Consider the following 25,887-nt stretch of genomic DNA (forward strand, 5'->3'; position numbering starts at 1 on the left):
CTATGGTTATATCATTATCTAAGTGTCAGGAGAAACATGCACAGGTGAGTGTCGCAGAATGTGTTGCGAACACTGTGGTAATGAACCCACCAAATGTGTCATGATAAGATTATTGGGTACACACTGTCTGCCTCCCCTACCAGTACTCCACAGGCCCAGCACGAACCACGCCGTGTTATGATACGAGCCTCTCCGTAACACAGGTCTAACACGCGCCTCTGTTTGACTCGGCTGTATCTTTAAGCCTCTGTGTGACAGACTCATGGTACAAAGGTCTAGTACGAGGCTCCCCTTGACACGAGTCTGGTACGAGGCTCCTCGTGACACGAGTCATCGACAGAAAGTACAAACGTTCATTTCCTCTGCCAGAACCAGAGTCTACCATTTACCTGTTGACTTGATTTCTAGTTCAAATCTTGCACTGGATAATTTGAGCCTAGAACGTCACTGATGATGGGGAAAACATAGCTAGGAAGTGCGATATGGGAGTATCCCTTACCTTGAACAATGCTACACTCACTCTTTTAGTGAATTTTGCTTCTCATGAATTGTTTTGTATTATGAACAGTAAGGTAATGTGAGAATCAAATAAAGAGAGGATTATGATGAATAGTCGTTGAGGGTAGACTTAAGACTAATAGGTAAGATATTTACGTTCCAGTTGAAATAAATATATATATATATATATATATATATATATATATATATATATATATATATATATATATATATATATCAGTGAGCACAGACGTGATTTGAATAATTCCTTTATGTATCTTTTACGAGCTTTTTCTGTGCATTTCAAAAGGTCTCAGTTTTAATTACTGCCTCTAATATCCAAAATAGTCGCGTCCGAAAATTTTCATCTTTTTTTTCTTTGAGAGCTCTAGTCATGGACAAAAGTCGGCATCAAGGCCGGGCCTTAATTGAAATATAGATAGGTTAACGAAAGGGAAAAAAAAAAGAGATAAGGAAGTATTTACGAATTTGGGAAGAAGTGGAAAACCTTTCTTTTAGAATGTGCCAGGGCATAGCGATGGGGAGACATGAGACGGATAGATAGTTCCACAGCTTCGAGGCGTAGGGAAAGAAACAGTTTCGAAAATGCCCTACCACAGTAATAATGTGACGAGCAACTTACCGGACATTGCGTAGTCTAACCAGTGGTGTAGGCACGCAAGCAGTCAGTTTCCGCGAGCAGAAACCAAAATGATACCTGTAGAAGGGGGAAAGTGAACCAACATTGCGGCGTTGGGCATGTGGGTCAAGTTTTGAAGTTAGCCTAGGAGTGTTGATAAGTCGGACTACTTTCGACGAAGACTGTCAAGTAAGGATGCAGAGCAAGAATTAACCATATGTCCGAGAAGTACTCTATACATGGACGGCTCAATCATTTGTATAAACGGAACTGTTCGGAAAAAAGGAAATTTTGGCATCTAAACATGGCTCAGTTTTTCTTTAGAGGCAGACTTAGCTGTTTCCATAAATTGGGGTTTCCAAGGTAGCATGGATATTACAATAATTTCATGCTCATCGAGATAAGAGGTGGAATCACGGAATCATCAAAGGAAAGAAGTTGAGGAATTTTCGATAGAGAGATGGGCCGAAACAGTGTCTTTGAGGCATATGAATTAACCAGATTTCGTCTACCTCAATGAGAGATCCTATCCAGTCTGAGTTTATTGCAGAAGTGTCGAGATGAGATGCAGATCGAGTGAGAGAAGGAGCTAGAGTGAAGGATGTGGAGGAATATAGTGCTGAGTCAGCAGCGTATTAATGCATTCGGTTATTTGTAGAAGAAAGGAAATGACTGACAAAAAAAGAGAAAAAAAGTGTAGGAGACAGGACAGAACCTTAAGGGACATCACAGTTGATAGAGAGAAGGAGAGAGAGGCTGATCCATCAACACGTGAAGATAGCCAAGAGAGGGGAACTTTAAGATGAGACCCCGATGCCAGACCTTGCCAAAAGCTTTGGATATGTCAAGGGCAACCACATAGGACTCCCCAAAGTCTTTCAAGGATGATGACCAGACATCAGTAAGATAGGAAAGAATATCACCAGTGAATCTTGCCTTACGGAAGCTCTGCTGTTGGTCAGAGAGACTGTGAGATTCAAGATGTCTGAGGATTTGGAATTTGAGGAGGGATTCAAAGACTTTGGAAATGGTAGATGTCACAGCAACGGGACGATAGTTAGAGAGGTTAGACCGGTTACCCTTCCTACTGATGGGATGTACCGACACACGCTTCCGAGAAGAAGGTAAAAATCTAGGCCTTAAACAGAAACGGAACTGACGAACAAGAACAGGTTCAAGTTCAGAGGCACACTCTTTCACTACACGGGGACGGATGCCATCAAGACCATAAGCCCAGACAAAGAAGCGCTTTCCGGACAGTTCGAAAAGAGATTGTGGGAAGGAGCAAAGGATTAGTAAGATGAGCATCAGGGGGTAAGAGAATGTTAAAGTCATCCAAAGTGGAGTTAAAGGAGAACGTGAAACAAAAAGAGTTGTTTTATCTACAGGAGAGACAGCTAATAGTGCCGTCAGAAAGGAATAGTGAAGGAAAGGGAGAGCGACAATTGTTAGCGATGCACTTAGCTAAAGACCAGAAAGACTTTATCAGACTCATCAGTAGATGAAGGGGAGAGGCTACTAACTGAGCCCTCCCTCTCATTGGCAGTAGAGTCAGGCGGGAACCTAACCGAACCTAACCGAACCGAACCTAGAGATTCGTAGCACCTCATGATGCTAGGGACTGTGGGCCCATAGGTTTGTTGAACTCTATCACAATTACGTACAAAACGGTCGTTCAGACAGGAGATGACAAATGAACTTGTGTGAAGATAATAAGTGAAATCTGAGTAGGTGAATAGTGCTTGTGAGAGGATGGTAGGACTACCTTGGCGGTAATGTTTTTTTGAGACGGAAGCTAAGACTAGCAGTCCTAACATGAAGAATGTAAGATGGTACCTAGTACCACTGTAACGCTCCTCAGTCTGGACGGTAGTAACACCCTGGGCGAATGTTGTGAAAAGCCTAAGGGATTGCTCGCCTGGTAGGGTACCGGATATTCCTTAAGTCACCAAGCTCGGGTAGAGGGAGGGAGAGGGAATACACTACCGTAACCTGAGCCCTCACTCTCGCTGGCAGGAGAGTCACACGAGAAAGTGTGGAGTTAGGAGGTGTACCTTAGATCTGCAGGGTTGTGGGAGGGGCTATTACTCTACAACCTGAGCCCTTCCTTCTCACTGGCAGCGGAGTCATTATAGATATCATCCATGTTATATCTGTTCCGTGTATCCACACTTGATTTAAGGTAATGTAGCGTATATATTTCTTTCTGTCAAAAGGGTCTACAAAGTTCTCTTTCGTGCAAATGTTCGCATGAGCCACTTCCACTGAGATTACTAACAGCAGTGTTGCTCCTTGGTCATTTCCACCTCACGTGTCGACTGTAATCCGACCAGCATGTAACTTTATATCATTCAATGTTCAGCTAATCAACACGAAATGTCTAATGTATAATCGATAAAATTCATTATGTCAGACATTCTGTATTGTGTAGAAAGACTTCAATCATGGCCTTACCTAACCCCATCTTCATATCCAACTCTTTCGTGACTAACCAAAATAGGCATCACCCATTTACTTAACTGTATCACCCACTTACTTAACTGGGCCACCCATGTACTTAACTGAATCACCCACGTACTTTTCTTAACCACCCACTTACTTAACTGTATCCCTCACGTAATTAACGTACTTACCTGAACCACTCATGTGCTTTAGTGTATCACCCATGTACTTATCTGTACCATCCGCGATATAAGTGCATCACCCACTTGACTTTATCACCCACTTTCTTATCTATACTACCCATGTGCTTAAATGTATCGACCACGTACTTAACTGCACTACCCACGTACTTAATTTATCACCCACTTACTTATCTGTACCAACCACGTCCTTAACAGTATCGCCCACTTGCCTAACTGGACCATCCATGTACTTAACTGTCTCACCCGGGTACTTAACTGTGCCATCTACGGACTTAACTGCACCAACCACATACATAACTGCACCAACCACGTACATAACTGCACCAACCACGTACATAACTGCACCAACCACGTACCACCCACCAGTACAGAAAACACGCGTGTAACTTCATCAATAATTGTCTGATAACCAAATTTTTGACGATTTTGGGATAAATTTGCTTAGTCTCGCGAAAAACCTGCATAACTGGCCAAGCACCGTTGGTGGCGCCAGGCACCGTGGATGACGATAGCAATAGGTTTGTGCAAGTGTGAATCTTATTGGGTTTGAATTACATTTGCATATGAAGGTGAGCCACACACGCCATCGATATATTTAGAGTGTTCAAAGGTGTGTCTGGTCATTATGAATTCCAGTCAAAACCTTTTCAAATTCGCTGCTTAACAAGCTCCTTCCCACACCCACGCTCATGGCTGACTGGCCTTAATGCATTACCCCCTGCCTAACCTTACCTTGATGTTTTACCCATATCTAGGCTATCTTGATGTGTCACCCATCATTAGCTTACCTTAATGTTTTACCCACATCTAGGTTATCTTGATGTGTCACCCATCCGTGGCTCACCTTAATGTTTTACCCACAACTAGGTTATCTTGATGTACCACACATCCCTGGCTTACCTTAATGTTTTACCCATATCTGGGTTATCTTGATGTTTCACCCATGCCTCGCTTGCCTTAATATTTCACCAATGCCTGGTTTCCCTATATGTTTTAAACCTTGTTTGCTTTGCCTTAATGGTTCATCCTCTTCTGGTATATCTTAATGTATCATCTTTGACCGGTTACCTTAATGTTTCATCCTTACCTGATTTACCTAAATGTTTCATCCTTACCTGATTTACCTAAATGTTTCATCCTTACCTGATTTACCTAAATGTTTCATCCTTACTTGGTATACCTGAATGTTTCATCCATGCCTGGTTTACCTGACCGTTTCACCAGAAGACACCTCAGGTAGATCAGGTATACTTTCATACCGTGCATCCTTCAAGGAGGCGCGAAAGTCACTCTATATGACCCAGTGATTCCCTTTATCACACAAGCTACTTATCCATACAACCCACCTACTTAACTGTACCACCCACGTACTTAACTATACCACCACGTACTTAACTGTACCACCCACGGACTTAACTGTACCCCATGTACTGAACTGTATCACCCATTTACTTAACTGTACCACCCACGTACTTAACTGTACCCCCATGTACTGAACTGTATCACCCATTTTCTTAACTGTACCCCCACGTACTAAACTGTACCCCCACTCACTTAGCTGTATCACCCACGTACTTAACTGTACCATCCACGTACTAAACTGTACCACCCATTTACTTAACTGTTCCCCACGTACTTAACTGTACCCCCACATACTTGACTGTATCACCCACATACTTAAGTGTACCCCCACCTACTTGACTGTATCACCCACCTACGTAACTGTACCACCCATGTACTTAAATGTATCCCCACGTACTTAACTGTATCACCCACGTACTTAACTGGACCACCCACGTACTTAAATGTATCCCCACGTACTTAACTGTATCACCCACGTACTTAACTGTACCACCCATGTACTTAAATGTATCCCACGTACTTAACTGTATCACCCACGTACTTATCTGTACCACCCATGTACTTAACTGTATCACCCACGTATTTAACTGTACCACCCACGTACATAACTGTACCCTCCAGGACCTACAGGTAGTATATGTGCTCTTGTACCACTGGGCGAGACTGCCTCGGTTTTTGTTATACTGACACTTACAAGACATGAGCTAACACACCAGCGTTGCCACACACGTTCCTTATACCCATGTTTAACTCCTTGAGCACGACGTTACGACCACTGAGAATGAAGGTACAACCCTTTGGTACGATGGGTGTGACCTTTGACCTGACCCGTAAGTGTCAGAACGCTGTCTTGCTCAAGTGTTGCACCGTCATGCTCAAGGGTTGTACCATTATGTTCAGGGGTTGCACCGTCATGCTCAAGGGTTGTACTGTCGTGCTCAAGGGTTGTACAATCATGCTCAAGGGTTGTACAGTCATGCTCAAGGGTTGTACAATCATGCTCAAGGGTCGTACAATCATGCTCAAGGGTTGTACTGTCGTGCTCAAGGGTTGTACTGTCGTGCTCAAGGGTTGTACAATCATGCTCAAGGGTTGTACAGTCATGCTCAAGGGTATGGGACGGGTAAAGCACGAACAGTGTGACGCAAGGGTTAGAGAGCAGCTTCATCAGTGATCGCGGCGGCGTCTCCTCAAACCTACAAACTCACTTCACATACCACAGTCTGGTCGACCAGATGTGTCTTAATTACCCGCACGCCCCGCTTCCCCGCGCTCATTGGCTGCCTCACCAGCGGCGTTGGGACGGGACGGGTAGATCATTAGGTGCTATTCATGGGCTTCGTGAAGCTTTCGGCTTTAAGAAAAAAGAAAAAAAACTGTGTAATGTTTTTATTATCATCATTTCCTTGTATTGTGAAAATGGTCAACCATTTTTACGATGTTTATGATTCCTTAAATCAAAACTGTCTCTCACAGATGTTGTCCTCTCAGTAACGTACCCTCATGAAAACATGACATTTTCCTGTTACGTCTCAGAAACATTACATCTTTCCGTGCTCCCCAAGTATCAGAAGTTCCGTGTGTGTTCTCTCGGTAACATAACTCCTCTCTGTGTCCACTCAGCTTCTCGTCTGTATCGCCTCAGTAACACAGCATTGCTCTTCTTGCTTCTAGTTGCGATATATTTTCTCTTTGCCCTTTCAGTACCAACGCTTAAGTCTTCCTGAGGCGCATACTACTCTCCTTCTTTAACTAACTCATGCAATGCCTTGCGCAACCCCTCCCTCCGTCGGGATGCTCTTTGCCCTACACGCAAGACATTCCTCCCTAAACTTGACTCATATTTTCTGAGTAACACCAGAAGTTCGTCCAATAGACTCACTAAACCTTAACTTTACCGACTCTTTACGTCTCGTAACCTTCTCCCTCACTCCTGCTGCTTGTCCCGTCCTGAAAAGGATCCATTGGTCTGTTGCTATTTTGCTTTCATCTGTGTTCCCTTCTATATCTTCCCTTACTCTAATATCACTTGCCCACGCATGACTGTGTCTGTGAAGTTATATTATCTGCTGAGCTGAGAATGTTAGACTATAACCTGAACTCCCCCATTTGTCTTTCCCTCCACTGTATCAGTGACGCTCGCGTCGTCTGATGGGCTTTACACATCATCGATTCATCGGACGGTTTTTCTTTACGTATCGTTTGATCCATTTGGCTATCCTTGGAGGTGACATCACCTCGACTTCGCTCTCTGGTACTGGGCGTGACGTCAGCTCACCTCATTAAACTTGCTGTCGTGTGACGTGGTTCACACAACTTCTCTGCACTTCACTTCCTCTTTGACTGACTTTCTTGTTTATTGATTAACATATCACAAAGCATCTCATCTTGTTCAGTATTCTCTCTCTTGCATCATACACACCCAGCTCCCAACCATATCGTTATATATTCTTACCTTACAACGAGTCTCTTTATCTGTATCATTGGATTCTTCCAAAAGGGGAAAACTAATACCATGGCTGCAGTATCATGAGATTGGTATGTCTCAGTAAGGTAGTAGAATGAAGACGAATTATCTGAGAGAATGTTTGGATGTAATGGTAGGTAAACATGTTGGCTTATATGTTTGGTGAAGGTTACTGGAAGTTACGGTGCGGGCGTGGAAGGTTGTTAGATGAGTGGTGCTTGTGTAGCGAGATGTGGCCATTAGGTGTGCAGGTGTGGTCAAAGTTACAGGTAGGGGTGGTGGGAGCTCATGTAGTGTGTGGTGAAGGTGTGGCGGAAGTTTCTGGAGGGTGTGGTGCAGGTTTTGGCGCAAGTTTCTGGAGGGTGTGTTGCAGGTTTTGGCGCAAGTTTCTGGAGGGTGTGTTGCAGGTTTTGGCGCGGTGTGGTGCAGGTGTGGTGAGAGTTACAGGAGGGTGCGATGCATGTGGTGAGGAAAGTGGGAGTGTGTGCTGCAGCTATGTTGAGTGTTACTGGCGGATGTTGCAATGGGTACCTCGAGAACTGTGTCTGTTGGTGTGTGGGTGAGTTGGACACATGAGTGAGGAAATGCATGAAAGATCTGGAACTGGTAAACGAATGACAGAAAACGAGAGCTCGATCACCTTCTGGCTCCAAACACGGGAACCCACTAGGCAAGCATCCTGATCCGGAAAAGAGAGAGAGAAGAAGAAAGAAAATCCCTGAAATGCCAATCGATCTTTGACAGCCTTACTTATAAGTTTCCCTTTGAAAGATAGACAGCTGTCGCGATCAAATTTTGGCAAGTCGATATCCTGCCCAGTTACACAAAGTTCCTCATGATATGCCCGTTGTCCCGGTGACCTGTCGAGAACCTGACGACCAGCGGTGGAAGGTTATCCTTACATTACGCTGTGTACTCTGGAGAGGAACGCCGTTTTCTTTAAATCTTTTGGTTCTTATGTCATTTGATAACAGTGACACAGATATGTGGAGAAGGGATGCTAAGTTTCAATGTCCTACGTATACAAAGGAATTTAAAGAGCAACAGACCACTGGGTCCTTTCGAGGCTGTTTGTGATAGTGGAAGATGGGAGAAACTCGGATATTAGTGTGGAAAGTGTGGTGAAATTCAGAAGGCATACAAATAATTCAAAGAAAGTAACCTGCAAAGTGTCATTGCTACTATGGAGGCGCAAATGATAAAAGTCGTGGACTTGAAGCGTAGTATTTGTCAAGTTTGTTCTCAAACGTATCTGCTGTACTGCTTTCAACCACTCTAACTGGCACATCGTGCCACACGTTAAGAATCCTGTTGAAAAAAAGTACTTCGCCTCATTCGTGGTAAAACGTTTGTCCATGAATTTGTATCCATTACTACGAGTGAAATCAGACGAATCAGGTCTTAAGTAATTTGACAGATCAAGATTATCAAAGCATTTGATCATTTTGCCTACTTGTATTAGATCACTTCTCTTACGATGTGTTTCTCGGTCCGGGAATGATCTTTAGTAGCTTAACGCTATACTTTCTTCATTCTGCTTGCGTCTTTTTTAAGGTAGGATGACCAAAACTGGGGACGAACCAGTGAATTGTAAAGGATGAAGATGATTTCCCTGGACGTATATTCGAAAGCCCTACCATAGATCCAAGAATTTTGTTCGCTCTTTCCACTGCTTCTGTGCACTGCTTGCGTGGTTTTGTCACCAGAGATTATTATGTCCAAGTGGTTTTCCTCGTTTACCTTTTGCAGTTCAAGAGAATTCATACCGTGGCTTTTCGTTTTTGTTACCGATATGTAAATCTTTGCACTTCTCGATGTTAAGATTCATTAACCAGTTATGAGCCCTGTTCATCAGTTTGTCTAGGTCAATTTGAAGCTAATGACGTTCAAGTTCATTTGTAAATCTATATCCCAGCTTTGAATCATTTCCGAATTTTGATATCTTGCAATACAGTCCATTATCTATATCATTATTATATATGAGAAAGAGACGTGTTCCCAGACTGACCCTTGTGGCACTCCACTTGTTACGTCTAATCGTTCTGAGGCTTGACCGTTAATCACAACCCTGTTTACGGCCAGTCAACCACTTTCCTATCCACTGAAGTACAACCCCATCAGTGCCATTATGACCTACGTTTTGCTGGTAACCTTTGATATGAAACCATATCGAAAGTTTTTTGAAAATCTAGATAGATAACATCAACTGCTTAACTTTCGTGTTGATTATATCATTAAAATATCAAGCGTATTCGTCAGACATGAGCGATGTCGTCGAAAAACCACACTGATAATCGTTTGTTAAGTATTGGTCCTCTAGATGGTTGACAATTCTATCTCGAATGATGGTAGTCATATGTTTTCCAACCACAGACGTTAAGCTGAAGCGGCGATAATTTTCGGGCAGTGACTTAATACCTTTTTTTGAATATCGGTGTTACATTGGCAAACTTTCATTCATCTGGAACTTTTCCTGTAGCAAGTGACTTATTGAAGAGGGCAGTCAAGGGCTTAACTATCTCATTTTTCGTCTCTTTCATTGCTCTCGAGTGAAATCTACCTGGGCCTGCCGTTTTATTCATACTCATTAGTTTTTTGTAGAAAATACGTCTTCGGCTTTTATGTCAATTTGTTGAACAACTTCCCCTTCTCAGTGAACCTGGATTCGGGACATGGGTTGTGTCTTTGATCGTAAATATAGATGCAAAACTTTTTTTTGATATTTTTGCCATGGATTCATTGTCTTGAACCAGGTCATCTTTTTCCATATTTAATGGATCTGTTGACTGGGTAATGACTCTCATGCTTGTAGTATAACTGTGTAACTCCTTATTGACGCTCACTTTGTTGTATAGCTCATTCATTTTCTCTATGCAAATTTACATAATCTATTCTACATCATATTGGTTATTGGTTTTTGAGTTTCTTTTGAGCTACTTTCATAGACAACGATCATTTCACCACCACCACCTTGGCTTTGTTTTAGAAATAGACAGTCTACTACGCACTGGTACGTATGTTCCCTCTGCTGCTTTGAAAGTTTTTCTGAAGTTTTTCCAATCTGTGTTCATGTTTCATTGACCATATCACCCAGGTTTGCATGTCAAGAGCAATGCAAAGATCATTAAAATTTGCACGTTTAGAATCTGGTATTTTTTTCGCGACTGTCATTTTGATCAACGTACATGCAGTGTTAAAAGCGACCTCAAAGGTAATAAATCGGTGATCACTTGTACTGTTCTCCAACATTATTTACGAGGTCCTCATTTGTAGATGGAACTACACCTAATATTTTCTCGTCTTCATTATGTTTCATATTTTCTCGTCTTCATTATGTTTCTCGACTAATTGGATTAGGGAACTTTCAAGAAACTTTAGGTAGAATCCACGTACAAGGTTATTGGAAAGGGATTATCCCCATCTAGAGAATGGGATATTAAAATCTGCCGTATAGATAGAATCTTGTTCATTACAAATTTATGATAATTGAGCATAGAATCTTCAGCCTACCTCTTGTGTCTGTGTAGGTGGCCTATAAACTAGTCCTGTTGTTATTTTCTTACGTAGTTTATCTCTAATTTGTACGAAAATAAAGTCGATATCTCAATGGCTATAGCAGTTTTTGCTATAGGATTTAAATAAAAGAAAAAAAACTAACAAAGAACGGGACACCACTGCCTGCTATGTTTCCCTTGCCCCTATTAAAAACGAAGTGTATCCTGGAACTGAGAATTCGGCGAGGAAATCTTCGATGCTGATATCTTACCAAGATTCAGAAATGGCAGTTATGCCATGATTTCCTTCTAACGCTGGTATCGCTAACGGTGAGACTTTAATTTCGTATACTCCGAGCGTTAACATAAATATTTTTAAACGAAACCAAGACGTGTTTGGAAAGTTCTACGTTTCTTATCATCATCTTTCTTTTTTTGACGAAAACGCACGTGTATAGTCACTAAGGAGCCAACAAAACACGCAGCTCCCATTTCTTTCAGGTGTAGCCCCTTCTTCATAAACATACCAGGGTGCATCTAGAAATGCCGCCACAAGTTTATGAAGTCAACTTCTTCCTGAAAAGAGAAGTTCACTTTAATCTGATATCTAGACCGAAAGCCTTACTGAAGAAGACGTTCCCGGCCACGACCCTGGGAAGAACTCCTGAAATCATATTATTGATCTTATCTCAAAACCGTCAAGTAAGCCGTCGATATTTCTCCTACAACTCCTCCAGTCTCTCCTTCAGTAAATCGTTAGTACTTAACATGAGAAACGACAGGTATATTATTGTTGGTGTCACCACTAGGTTGGTCTACAGCGTCGGCAACATCATCTACCTTGGCACATGGAAAGCAAAAAACGCTTACGGCGCGAAGGGTTTCTGGCGCAGAATTCCTCCAGCTGTCCTCGGGTCATAGCGCGCCATTGATGGTGGTCGACCGAACAGCTGATGGTAACCCCATACACCCACTCCCATCCCCTGCCAGTACGAATATGTGGTTTTTGCAAGTAACTAGCGATGGGTCCACTGGGTACATCATTCTTAACTGGATATTGCTACAGAAGCTATATGCTTCCAACCCAGATGCAGTTGTTTCTTATCATCAATCATTTTTACTCGTAGTTTGTAGAACGTGTGAGATCGTTGTGCCGTTGGAGAAACACTATAAGGCTGTAGGTACTGTAGGCACTTTGGCCTAACTGGAGGGTGTTAACCGTGTGAATTGTAAAGTTTGTGGTCAAAGATTTGGACACAAACTAGAACACTATGTCATAGAATGTGAAAAAATAGAGCCTTTTAGGGATAGATCTAAACAAACCCTGCAAGAAATGTCACAACACCTTATTATTAATAACAATATACCTGAAATATATGTACTGAAGTGCGAATTGTAACATCTTATGTAATATCAACCCACTGGGGTCTGACTAAGACCCTTTGCGACCCCTGTAATCGTTTTGCGCTACCGCTCACAGGATGAGCTTCGAGTGAACAATGAATTTGCCGGGATTACCGGCACAAATCAAATCAATCTCAACCCATGAGATCTAGGCTCCACCATGAGGGTGTTACTACCTTGTGTGTTTAACTAACCTCACCATCCTGCTTGAGTCCTAGACTAAGCTTCTTCAGTGCAATGAAATTTGACGAAAGAAAGAAAAGATTCCTTTTGGGCTGAGATTTATTGTGCCTTCCATAAATCAGGTTATTTATGCTGGGACAGACGCGGTAAAGTGAGAGGTGGCGGCAGTTGATCTGCACACAGTCTTAACAACCTTGTGAGACCCCGTAGCGATACAAGTTTTTACCGGGTTCTGAACATGGGTCACCACGTCTTGCTTAGTTGACGCTTCGTCAGCTTAACCGGAGTCAGTACATGGAACATTGGTGGTCGCCTCTGCGTCTAGAACCTTCATCTTGGCTGCGAAATGATTCGTTTAGAATATTGAATGTTCTGTTTTTGAATTGCTAGTCGTCACTTGTGCACCTTCTTGGTTCAAAAGTCGCGAAGTCTGGCCCAGTGATTCCCTCTGATGGTAATTAACCCTTGACCTTTGCTTCCCAGTGTTAGCTAGTCCAGCCTAGCCTTATGTGTCAACCACTGTGAGGCAGGTGTGTTCTGGAAGTATTTTCTGTGAAAAGCACAATCTACACAACGTTCAGGCTTAATGATCATCTACATACCTAATACATACTTTCTGTCCGCTAAGTGTCTTCCGTCTTTATGACAGCCCTCAGGAAGCCAGTCTCGTGTGCTCACATCCAACCATTAGCTGTCATGTATAATACACTAAAACCAGAGCCCCCTACTCACAAACAGGTACTACACACCTTCGCGTTGTTTCTGCTAACCATTTCATATGCCCTGCTTCATCCCATTGACAGCCCGTCGCCCCCTTTATAACACATCGCTTCAATTTGCTCTATCCCTTGCACGCCTCAGTAGCCCCAGCACGCTTAGGCCCCAGACCTTCAAAGCATCATTTTTTCTCCATCCCTTTACCTCCTCTTTGATATTCCACTTTTCCATATTCCTTCCTCTCCTGACATGTATGCTCTCTTAGTCATCATTTCTCACTCATCCTTCCATATGTCCATACCATCTCAGCACACCCTCTTTAGCTCTTCCATGCATACTCCACATTGTCCTCAAACATTTCATTTCCAACACATCCACCTTCTTCACTTCGTCATCTACAGGCCACGCCTCGCATCCATACAAGCACCAACAGTGCCACCATACCACGTAACATTCCCATCTTTGCCCTTCAAGACAGTGACTTCTGTTTCCACACATTCATCAGTGATCCCAAGACTTTTGCCCCTTCACCAACCTTTCGGCTCAGTTTAGCTCTCATGGTTCCGTTCGCTGTGATATCCACTCTCGTGTATCTAAAACACTCCAGATTGTCCAGGTTCTCTCCATTTAAAGATACAAACACCAAATAGCCTCTGTTGCATCACTGCTAAACCTGATAACCTTGCCTTTATTCACATTTACTCTCAGTTGTATCGTTTCACACATCTTCAATTCAGAAACCAGCTTCTGCAGTTTCTCACTTGAATTTGCCACCATCGCCGTGTCATTAGTAAATAACAGCTGACTCACCTTCCAATCCTCTTTACCCTCAACAGACTGCATACCTACTCCTCTTCAAGACCCTTACATTCACCTCGTTCACTGCCCGATCGTCAAACAAATCAAACAGCCATAGTGATATCACACACCCTCGCCGCAGACCCACCATTACCTCTAACCACTCCTCCTCTTCTTTCCAGCCGCACGTATGCCTTCCTTTTCATTGCTTCTAGCAGCTTTCCTCCTAAACCATTTATTCCCAGCACCTTGCACAGATCATCTCCATCAACCCTACCTTATGCTTTCCTTTGATCCATAAATGCCACTTACAACTGTTTCTCTGAGTATTTTTCAGTATACTAACGATATATATATATATATATATATATATATATATATATATATATATATATATATATATATATATATATATATATATATATATACTTAGTCGCTGTCTCCCGCGTTTGCGAGGTAGCGCAAGGAAGCAACGAAAGAATGGCCCAACCCATCCACATACACATGCATATAAATAAACGCCCATACACGCGCATTTACATACCTATACATATCAACGTATACATACATATACATCCACAGACATATACATATATACACAAGTACATATTCATACTTGCTGTCTTCATCCATTCTCGTCGCCACCCCGCCACACATGACACAGCACCGTCATGTACTGCATATGCTACAAGTTGATGGAAACCTGCTGGGCAAGGTTATCGGTAAGGCAGGAAGCACAATCGACGGCATAAGAAAGAAATATTGTGTCGACATCTGTGTCCCTCACAAATCCTAACAGTACAAGAAAATACATGTACTTGGATTGGGGCCAGACGCCAACAGGGCCGTCAACCACATACTTAGACTCGTTAGGCCCAGACCAAATCGTCCAAACGTTAAGCGATACAGTAATTTACGACGACCAACTCCATCTCACAATGAGGACCAAGCCGAACGACAGAAGTCTGGAGATGAATTTCACGGCGAAGCCACAAGACACGAGTCTGACGATCAATATCGTGGCGAACTGTGAAAAGACTGAAGTCTGAGGCTGAGTCTGCCTGCGTATGTGTGGGTGTGTGTGTGTGTTATTCTGTATCTCTCTCTCTCTCTCTCTCTCTCTATATATATATATATATATATATATATATATATATATATATATATATATATATATATATATATATATATATATATATATATTTTTAGAACATATTGACCCCCATGATCACTAAACATTAACCCATGAAAACATACGTACTGACCCCCTTCCCCATGATCAATAAATATCAAATCTTTTGGCACGAGAAATTCTATCATGAACTGATCAATCAATCATATCTTCAGTCAGGTAATACAATCAAATATCTTCAGTCAGGTAATACAGTCAATGAAATATCTTCAGTCAGGTAATACAATCAAATATCTTCTGTCAGGTAATACAATCAAACATCTTCAGTCAGGTAATACAATCAAATATCTTCAGTCAGGTAATACAATTAATGAAATATCTTCAGTCAGGTAATACAATCAAATATCTTCAGTCAGGTAATACAATCAATGAAATATCTTCAGTCAGGTAATACAATCAAATATCTTCAGTCAGGTAATACAATCAAATATCTTCAGTCAGGTAATACAATCAAATATCTTCAGTCAGGTAATACAGTCAATCAAATATCTTCAGTCAGGAAATACAGTCAATCAAATATCTTCAGTCAGGTAATACAATCAATCAGATATCTTCAGTGAGGTAGGTAATACAATCAATCAAATAGCTTCAGTCAGGTAATACAATCAGTCAGATATCTTCAGCAGGTGTTATAGTCAATCATATATCTTCAGTCAGGTAATTCAGTCGATCAAATATCTTCAGTCAGGGAATACAATCAATCAGATACCTTCAGTCAGGTAATACAATCAATCAGATACCTTCAGTCAGGTAATACAATCAATCAGATACCTTCAGTCAGGTAATACAATCAATCAAATATCTTCACTCAGGTAAAACAATCAAGTAAATATCTTCAAAGGCCACATTTGTTCACACTCAGTCTCTAGCTGTCATATGTAATGCACCGAAACCACAGCTCCCTTTCCACATCAAGGCCCACAAAACTTTCCATGGTTTACCCCAGATGCTTCACATGCCGTGGTTCAATCCATTGACAGCACGTCGACCCCGGTATACCACATCGTTCCAATTTACTGTATTCCTTGCATGCTCTTCACCCTCCTGTATGTTCAGGCGCCGATCGCTCAAAATCTTTTTCACTCCATCCTTCCACCTGCAATTTGGTCTTCCACTCCTCCTCGTTCCCTCCAGCTCAGACACACACACACACAAACATATATATATATATATATATATATATATATATATATATATATATATATATATATATATATATATATATATATATATATATTTTGTTATTATTATGATCAAACTGGGCGGAGGAGGTTTACGTCCAGAGGTGCCAGGCAGATGACCACTGGCTGTGTCAGGCAGGGCAGGCAGACCTGGCTGCTGGCTGTGTTAACGTCTCAGTTGTGTATTTCATTTTCTCTCTGTCCGTCTGGCTTACCCTGATACCTGAGCAGTATAAAGCCGTAATAATCTTAAGAGCAGATGTATTTTTGCTTTCGTAATGTAATGCTTCTCCGCTGCTCAGATGTATAAATATAATTCCATCATTACCTTGATAATCATCAAACATATTTTCCCCTATTTTCCTATATAATTCATAATTGTAGATGTAATTCCATGCTTTACTTCCCCCTCCTCCCCTGAAACGGAGACATTTCCTTCCAAAGAAGTGATTACCAGGAACACCTTTACCAAGTAAGGCCCACTTCCCCAGAACCCAGACGCTCTACTCTGCTCGGCCATATCGCTCCATCTTGTCAGGTTCCGGAGATTATGGTTTCCCAGGGAACACAACACACAATTCATGGCTCCCTAGGGATGTGTATGTGTGTGTGTGTGTGTGTGTGTGTGTGTGTGTGTGTGTGTGTGCGCCCGCCTGTCCCCCTCTGTTCTATATAAGTTTTATCGTGTTGTGACGAATGTTACTACCTCCAGCACCATAAGATGAAGTTCTCGGCACAGCCTTGTTAAGGTAGCTCTAAAGTAGGTAGAATATGGTGGAGGCCGTCATAGTCTCAGGGTAAGACGTCTTCTTATCTTTTTTAAGGACCCTCTCACTCATAGGCCGGGGGGTAGAGGCAACGTACTGTGACGATGTGTGGGGGGGAACTGTCCACTGTGTGCCAGCTGTGACACACACACACACACACACACACACACACACACACACACACACACACACACACACTCTCTCTCTCTCTCTCTCTCTCTCTCTCTCTCTCTCTCTCTCTCTCTCTCTCTCTCTCTCTCTCTCTCTCTCTCTCTCTCTCTCTCTCTCTCTCATACACACATAGTAGGTAGAAGGCAGCCACTGACCAGGGAGACTCTAGCGGTACTATTTGCCTGGGTATCAATCAGGAGGATGATCAGTGACGGGTGCGGAGTGAACCAGCGCTTCTGTAACTGTCGAGCGCCATGGCTTTGGTAAAGGTGGCTGTCGCTTCTTTCTACCTCATCTATACATGAGCTAATGGCAGAGTCCACAGATAAACACTTTCTCCATGTCACACATAACATTTCACAACGCATAACTCACACGACTCGTTCTTCGTAACTGTATATTTTCTTGCACTGAGCGATGAATGCAACGCGCTGTACATGTCACTTTCTCTCTACACCGTAATGGTACGTTGTCATTGATTAAGATTCGTCAGCTCACGCATGACTCGTCAGCTCACGTATGTATTCGAAAGTAGATGAGCTGGGCAAGTGCAGGTTCATGCAGTTGCTGAATAACTGCACGTACTGTATGTATAAAACAGTGTTTTTGTCTCAACAAGTTATGGCAAACTCCTTTTTATATATGATTAGGAAACATTCACCCAAGATCCGTGTACAGAGATGAGCCTCATTTCAAGCGACTTGATAACTTCGTCGACTGTAGGTAAAACTTGTGGCTTTTTAGAGCAGCCATTAAGAAGCAGAACTTAGGGTTGATTAAGGATGGAGAGTTCAGGTGTGGGAAATAATGAATGGAAATATTTTTCCTAGAATTTCATATTTATGGGAATATCAAAATCTGATGAATTTATGTATACTGCATAATATGATATAATAAAGAGATGAAGACAAAAAGTTTCTTAGAGACACTGTGGATGAAGACTAATGTTAGAAATCTTCCATTCGTTATAGGTCGAGGGTCCACGAAGAGAGCGGGAGGTCAGCTTCCCCTTCCAAAAGGCAGAAGGCGTCAGGGTGCTCAGCGACTCACACTGGTGTCGTCTCGGATCAAACAGAATGTCATCTGTCTAATGGGCGACACTGTGAGGCAGATTCTCCGACAGCCGAGAAAGCAGGACACACACACACACTCAGCCAGTGTACAAAGGTTCCGCCCCAGCTCTCAGGTCGGCGCCCCTCTGTATGTATCGTCCAAAATCCACGAGGTACGTAATGTTCTTCTTGTGTCCTTCTGATCGTCTAATTCTCATGTATAAAGACTTTGTGATGTGCACTTAAATCACAAGACGACACAAAACATTATCATTCCTCTCGTTTACGAAAACCCGACTCGTGTTTTGGCCTCATGTTTCCAGAACTAACCCGTATCATGAAAGATGTGTGCTAATACAGGTGGCGCTTATCTTTTGGATAAGATAGGTCGGAGGGATTCAGCTCTCTGCCTTCCTAAGGTAGGTGAAGTGTAGAAATATAACATATCATGCCAGCTACAGTATATCCAATTACATTGACAAGTGTAAAACACCGATATTCCTCTTGTATATATTTATGTAAATATTAAAATAACAGCTTTTATATATATATATATATATATATATATATATATATATATATATATATATATATATATATATATATATATATATACATATATATATATATATATATATATATATATTATATTTTTTATTATTATTTTGTTTTGTCGCTGTCTCCCGCGTTACCGAGGTAGCGCAAGGAAACAGACGAAAGAACAGCCCAACCCACCCACATACACATGTATATACATACACGTCCACACACGCAAATATACATACCTATACATCTCAATGTATACATATATATATATATATATATATATATATATATATATATATATATATATATATATATATATATATATATATATATTTATTATTTTTGCTTTCTCGCTGTCTCCCGCGTTTGCGAGGTAGCGCAAAGGAAACAGACGAAAGAAATGGCCCAACCCACCCCCATACACATGTATATACATACACGTCCACACACGCAAATATACATACCTACACAGCTTTCCATGGTTTACCCCAGACGCTTCACATGCCCTGATTCAATCCACTGATAGCACGTCAACCCCGGTATACCACATCGATCCAATTCACTCTATTCCTTGCCCTCCTTTCACCCCCCTGCATGTTCAGGCCCCGATCACACAAAATCTTTTTCATTCCATCTTTCCACCTCCAATTTGGTCTCCCACTTCTCCTCGTTCCCTCCACCTCCGACACATATATCCTCTTGGGCAATCTTTCCTCACTCATTCTCTCCATGTGCCCAAACCATTTCAAAACACCCTCTTCTGCTCTCTCAACCACGCTCTTTTTATTTCCACACATCTCTCTTACCCTTACGTTACTTACTCGATCAAACCACCTCACACCACACATTGTCCTCAAACATCTCATTTCCAGCACATCCACCCTCCTGCGCACAACTCTATCCATAGCCCATGCCTCGCAACCATACAAAATTGTTGGAACCACTATTCCTTCAAACATACCCATTTTTGCTTTCCGAGATAATGGTCTCGACTTCCACACATTCTTCAAGGCTCCCAGGATTTTCGCCCCCCTCCCCCACCCTATGATCCACTTCCGCTTCCATGGTTCCATCCGCTGCCTTATCCACTCCTAGATATCTAAAACACTTTACTTCCTCCAGTTTATCTCCATTAAAACTTACCTCCCAATTGACTTGACCCTCAACCCTACTGTACCTAATAACCTTGCTCTTATTCACATTTATTCTTAACTGTCTTCTTTCACACACTTTACCAAACTCAGTCACCAGCTTCTGCAGTTTCTCACATGAATCAGCCACCAGCGCTGTATCATCAGCGAACAACAACTCACTCACTTCCCAAGCTCTCTCATCCACAACAGACTTCATACTTGCCCCTCTTTCCAAAACTCTTGCATTCACCTCCCTAACAACCCCATCCATAAACAAATTAAACAACCATGGAGACATCACTCACCCCTGCCGCAAACCTACATTCACTGAGAACCAATCACTTTCCTCTCTTCCTACACGTACACATGCCTTACATCCTCGATAAAATCTTTTCACTGCTTCTAACAACTTGCCTCCCACACCATATATTCTTAATACCTTCCAAAGAGCATCTCTATCAACTCTATCATATGCCTTCTCCAGATCCATAAATGCTACATACAAATCCATTTGCTTTTCTAAGTATTTCTCACATACAGTCTTCAAAGCAAACACCTGATCCACACATCCTCCACCACTTCTGAAACCACACTGCTCTTCCCCAATCTGATGCTCTGTACATGCCTTCACCCTCTCAATGAATACCCTCCCATATAATTTACCAGGAATACTTAACAGACTTATACCTCTGAAACTTGAGCACTCACTCTTATCCCCTTTGCCTTTGTACAATATATATATATATATATATATATATATATATATATATATATATATATATATATATATATATATATATATATATATATACACAGACAGACAGACAGACATATACACATATACACATGTACATAATTCTTACTGTCTGCCTTTATTCATTTCCATCGCCACCTCGCCACACATGGAATAACAATCCCCTTCCCCCTCATGTGTGCGAGGTAACGCTAGGAAAATACAACAAAGGCCCCATTCGTTCAGTCTCAGTCTCTAGCTGTCATGTAATAATGCACCGAAACCACAGCTCCCTTTCCACATCCAGGCCCGACAGAACTTTCCATGGTTTACCGCAGACGCTTCACATGCCGTGGTTCAATCCATTGACAGCAGGTCGACCCCGGTATACCACATCGTTTCAATTCACTCTATTCCTTGCACGCCTTTCACCCTCCTGCATGTACAGGCCCCGATCACTCAAAATCTTTTTCACTCCATCTTTCCACCTCCAATTCGGTCTCCCACTCCTCCTCGTTCCCTCCACCTCTGACACATAGATCCTCTTGGTCAATCTTTCCTCACTCATTCTCTCCATGTGACCAAACCATTTCAAAACACCCTCTTTTGCTCTCTCAACCACACTCTTTTTATTACCACACATCTCTCTTACCCTATTATTACTTACTTGATCAAACCACCTCACACCACATATTGTCCTCAAACATCTCATTTCCCGCACATCCACCCTCCTCCGCACAACTCTATCCATAGCCCACGCCTCGCAACCATACAACATTGTAGGAACTACTATTCCTTCAAACATACCCATTTTTGTTTTCCGAGATAATGTTCTCGACTTCCACACATTTTTCAAGGCTCCCAGGACCCTATGACTCACTTCCGCTTCCATGGTTCCATCCACTGCCAAATCCACTCCCAGATATCTAAAACACTTCACTTCCTCCAGTTTTTCTCCATTCAAACTTACCTCCCAATTGACTTGACCCTCAACCTTACTGTACCTAATAACCTTACTCTTATTCACATTTACTCTCAACTTTCTTCTTTCACACACTTTACCAAACTCAGTCACCAGCTTCTGCAGTTTCTCACATGAATCAGCCACCAGCGCTGTATCATCAGCGAACAACAACTGACTCACCTCCCGAGATCTCTCATCCACAACAGACTGCATGCTTGCCCCTCTTTCCAAAACTCTTGCATTCACCTCCCTAACGACCCCATCCATAAACAAATTAAACAGCCATGGAGACATCACACACCCCTGCCGCAAACCTACATTCACTGAGAACCAATCACTATCCTCTCTTCCTACACGTACACATGCCTTACATTCTCGATAAAAACTTTTCACTGCTTCTAACAACTTGCCTCCCACACCATATATTTTTAATACCTTCCACAGAGCATCTCTATCAGCTCTGTCATATACCTTCTCCAGATCCATAAATGCTACATACAAATCCATTTGCTTTTCTAAGTATTTCTCACATACATTCTTCAAAACAAACACCTGATCCACACATCCTCTACCACTTCTGAAACCACACTGCTCTTCCCCAATCTGATGTTCTGTACATGCCTTCATCCTCTCAATCAATACCCTCCCATATAATTTCCCAGGAATACTCAACAAACTTATACCTCTGTAATTTGAGCACTCACTCTTATCCCCTTTGCCTTTGTACAATGGCACTATGCAAGCATTTCGCCAATCCTCAGGCACCTCACCATGAATCATACATACATTAAATAACCTTACCAACCAGTCAACAATACAGTCACCCCCTTTTTTAATAAATTCCACCTCAATACCATCCAAACCTGCTGCCTTGCCGGCTTTCATCTTCCGCAAAGCTTTTGCTACCTCTTCTCTATTTACCAAATCATTTTCCCTAACCCTCTCACTTTGCACACCACCTCGACCAAAACAAAATCTGCCACTCTATCATCAAACACATTCAACAAACCTTCAAAATACTCACTTCATCTCCTTCTCACATCACCACTACTTTTTATCACCTTCCCATTTGCCCCCTTCACTGAAGTTCCTATTTGTTCCCTTGTCTTACGCACTTTATTTACCTACTTCCAAAACATCTTTTTATTCTCCCTAAAATTTAATGATACTCTCTCACCCCAACTCTCATTTGCCCTCTTTATCACCTCTTGTACCTTTCTCTTGACCTCCTGCCTCTTTCTTAAATACATCTCCCACTCATTTGCATTATTTCCTTGCAAAAATCGTCCAAATGACTCTCTCTTCTCTTCCACTAATAATCTTACTTCTTCATCCCACCACTCACTACCCTTTCTAATGAACCCACCTCCCACGCTTCTCATGCCACAAGCATCTTTTGCGCAAGCCATCACTGGTTCCCTAAATACATCCCATTCCTCCCCCACTCAACTTACCTCCTTTGTTTTCACCTTTTTCCATTCTGTACTTCAGTCTCTCCTGGTACTTCCTCACACAAGTCTCCTTCCCAAGCTCGCTTACTCTCACCACCCTCTTCACCCCAACATTCACTCTTCTTTTCTGAAAACCTCTACAAATCTTCACCTTCGCCTCCACAAGATAATGATCAGACATCCCTCCAGTTGCACCTCTTAGCACATTAACATCCAAAAGTCTTTCACGTGCTTATGAATTAACACGTAATCCAATAACGTTCTCTGGCCATCTCTCCTACTTACATACGTATAGTTGTGTATATCTTTCTTTTTAAACCAGGTATTCCCGATCACCAGTCCTTTTTCAGCACATAAATCTACAAGTTCTTCACCATTTCCATTTACAACACTGAACACCCCATGTATACTAATTATTCCCTCAACTGCCACATTACTCACCTTTGCATTCAAATCACCCATCACTATAACCCGGTCTCGTGCATCAAAACCACTAACACACTCATTCAGCTGCTCCCAAAACACTTGCCTCTCATGATCTTTATTCTCATGCCCAGGTGCATATGCACCAATAATCACCCATCTCTCTCCATCAACTTTCAGTTTTACCGATATCAATGTAGAGTTTACTTTCTTACACTCTATCACATTCTCCCACCACTCCTGTTTCAGGAGTAGTGCTATTCCTTCCCTTGCTCTTGTCCTCTCACTAACCCCTGACTTTACTCCCAAGACATTTCCAAACCTCTCCTCCCCTGTACCCTTGAGCTTCGTTTCACTCAGAGCCAAAACATTCAGGTTCCTTTCCTCAAACATACTACCTATCTCTCCTTTTTTCTCATCTTGGTTACATCTACACACATTTAGACACCCTAATCTGAGCCTTCGAGGAGGATGAGCACTCCCCGCGTGACTCCTTCTTCTGTTTCCCCTTTTAGAAAGTTAAAATACAAGGAGGGGAGGGTTTCTAGCACCTCGCTCCTGTCCCCTTTAGTCGCCTTCTACGACACGCGAGGAATGCGTGGGAAGTATTCTTTCGAAGAGACGAAGCTAGAACGCCATTTGGTAAATATATATATGTACATCACATGTTTACTAAATGGCGTCCTAGCTTCGTCTCTTCGATGTATATCAAATGACTGTTATATTTCTCTCTTGTGTCTCCCCTGATGATGTGATTATCACACGAAAGTTCACTTGGGAACTTTTCGTGTTTCATTTTCCCCGTGGACTCATAGGAATATATATATATATATATATATATATATATATATATATATATATATATATATATATATATATATATGTATATATATATATATATATATATATATATATATATATATATATATATATATATATATATATATATATATATGTATATATATATATATAAGGCATGTGTACGTGTAGGAAGAGAGGAAAGTGATTGGTTCTCAGTGAATGTAGGTTTGCGGCAGGGGTGTGTGATGTCTCCATGGTTGTTTAATTTGTTTATGGATGGGGTTGTTAGGGAGGTAAATGCAAGAGTTTTGGAAAGAGGGGCAAGTATGAAGTCTGTTGGGGATGAGAGAGCTTGGGAAGTGAGTCAGTTGTTGTTCGCTGATGATACAGCGCTGGTGGCGGATTCATGTGAGAAACTGCAGAAGCTGGTGACGGAGTTTGGTAAAGTGTGTGGAAGAAGAAAGTTAAGAGTAAATGTCAATAAGAGCAAGGTTATTAGGTACAGTAGGGTTGAGGGTCAAGTCAATTGGGAGGTGAGTTTGAATGGTGAGAGGCTGGAGGAAGTGAAGTGTTTTAGATATCTGGGAGTGGATCTGTCAGCGGATGGAACCATGGAAGCGGAAGTGGATCATAGGGTGGGGGAGGGGGCGAAAATTTTGGGAGCCTTGAAAAATGTGTGGAAGTCGAGAACATTATCCCGGAAAGCAAAAATGGGTATGTTTGAAGGAATAGTAGTTCCAACAATGTTGTATGGTTGCGAGGCGTGGGCTGTGGATAGAGTTGTGCGCAGGAGGATGGATGTGCTGGAAATGAGATGTTTGAGGACAATGTGTGGTGTGAGGTGGTTTGATCGAGTAAGTAACGTAAGGGTAAGAGAGATGTGTGGAAATAAAAAGAGCGTGGTTGAGAGAGCAGAAGAGGGTGTTTTGAAATGGTTTGGGCACATGGAGAGAATGAGTGAGGAAAGATTGACCAAGAGGATATATGTGTCGGAGGTGGAGGGAACGAGGAGAAGAGGGAGACCAAATTGGAGGTGGAGAGATGGAGTGAAAAGGATTTTGTGTGATCGGGGCCTGAACATGCAGGAGGGTGAAAGGAGGGCAAGGAATAGAGTGAATTGGAGCGATGTGGTATACAGGGGTTGACGTGCTGTCAGTGGATTGAATCAGGGCGTGTGAAGCGTCTGGGGTAAACCATGGAAAGCTGTGTAGGTATGTATATTTGCGTGTGTGGACGTGTGTATGTACATGTGTATGGGGGGGGTT

At 42.1% G+C, this 25,887-nt stretch overlaps 1 protein-coding gene across 1 annotated transcript in view; it reads left to right on the forward strand.

Moving 5' to 3' along the window:
• The window catches only part of LOC139762445 (extracellular serine/threonine protein CG31145), a 1,101,583-nt gene that overhangs the window by 329,323 nt on the left and 746,373 nt on the right, over positions 1-25,887 (forward strand). Inside the window, exon 3 of the mRNA XM_071687351.1 lies at positions 18,491-18,744. The gene's annotated coding sequence lies outside the window, so the exon portion shown is untranslated. The remainder of the gene's footprint in view (positions 1-18,490; positions 18,745-25,887) is intronic.

The sequence above is a fragment of the Panulirus ornatus genome, chromosome 3 (assembly GCF_036320965.1).
Source record: "Panulirus ornatus isolate Po-2019 chromosome 3, ASM3632096v1, whole genome shotgun sequence".
In the NCBI taxonomy this organism is placed as follows: Eukaryota; Metazoa; Arthropoda; class Malacostraca; order Decapoda; family Palinuridae; genus Panulirus; species Panulirus ornatus.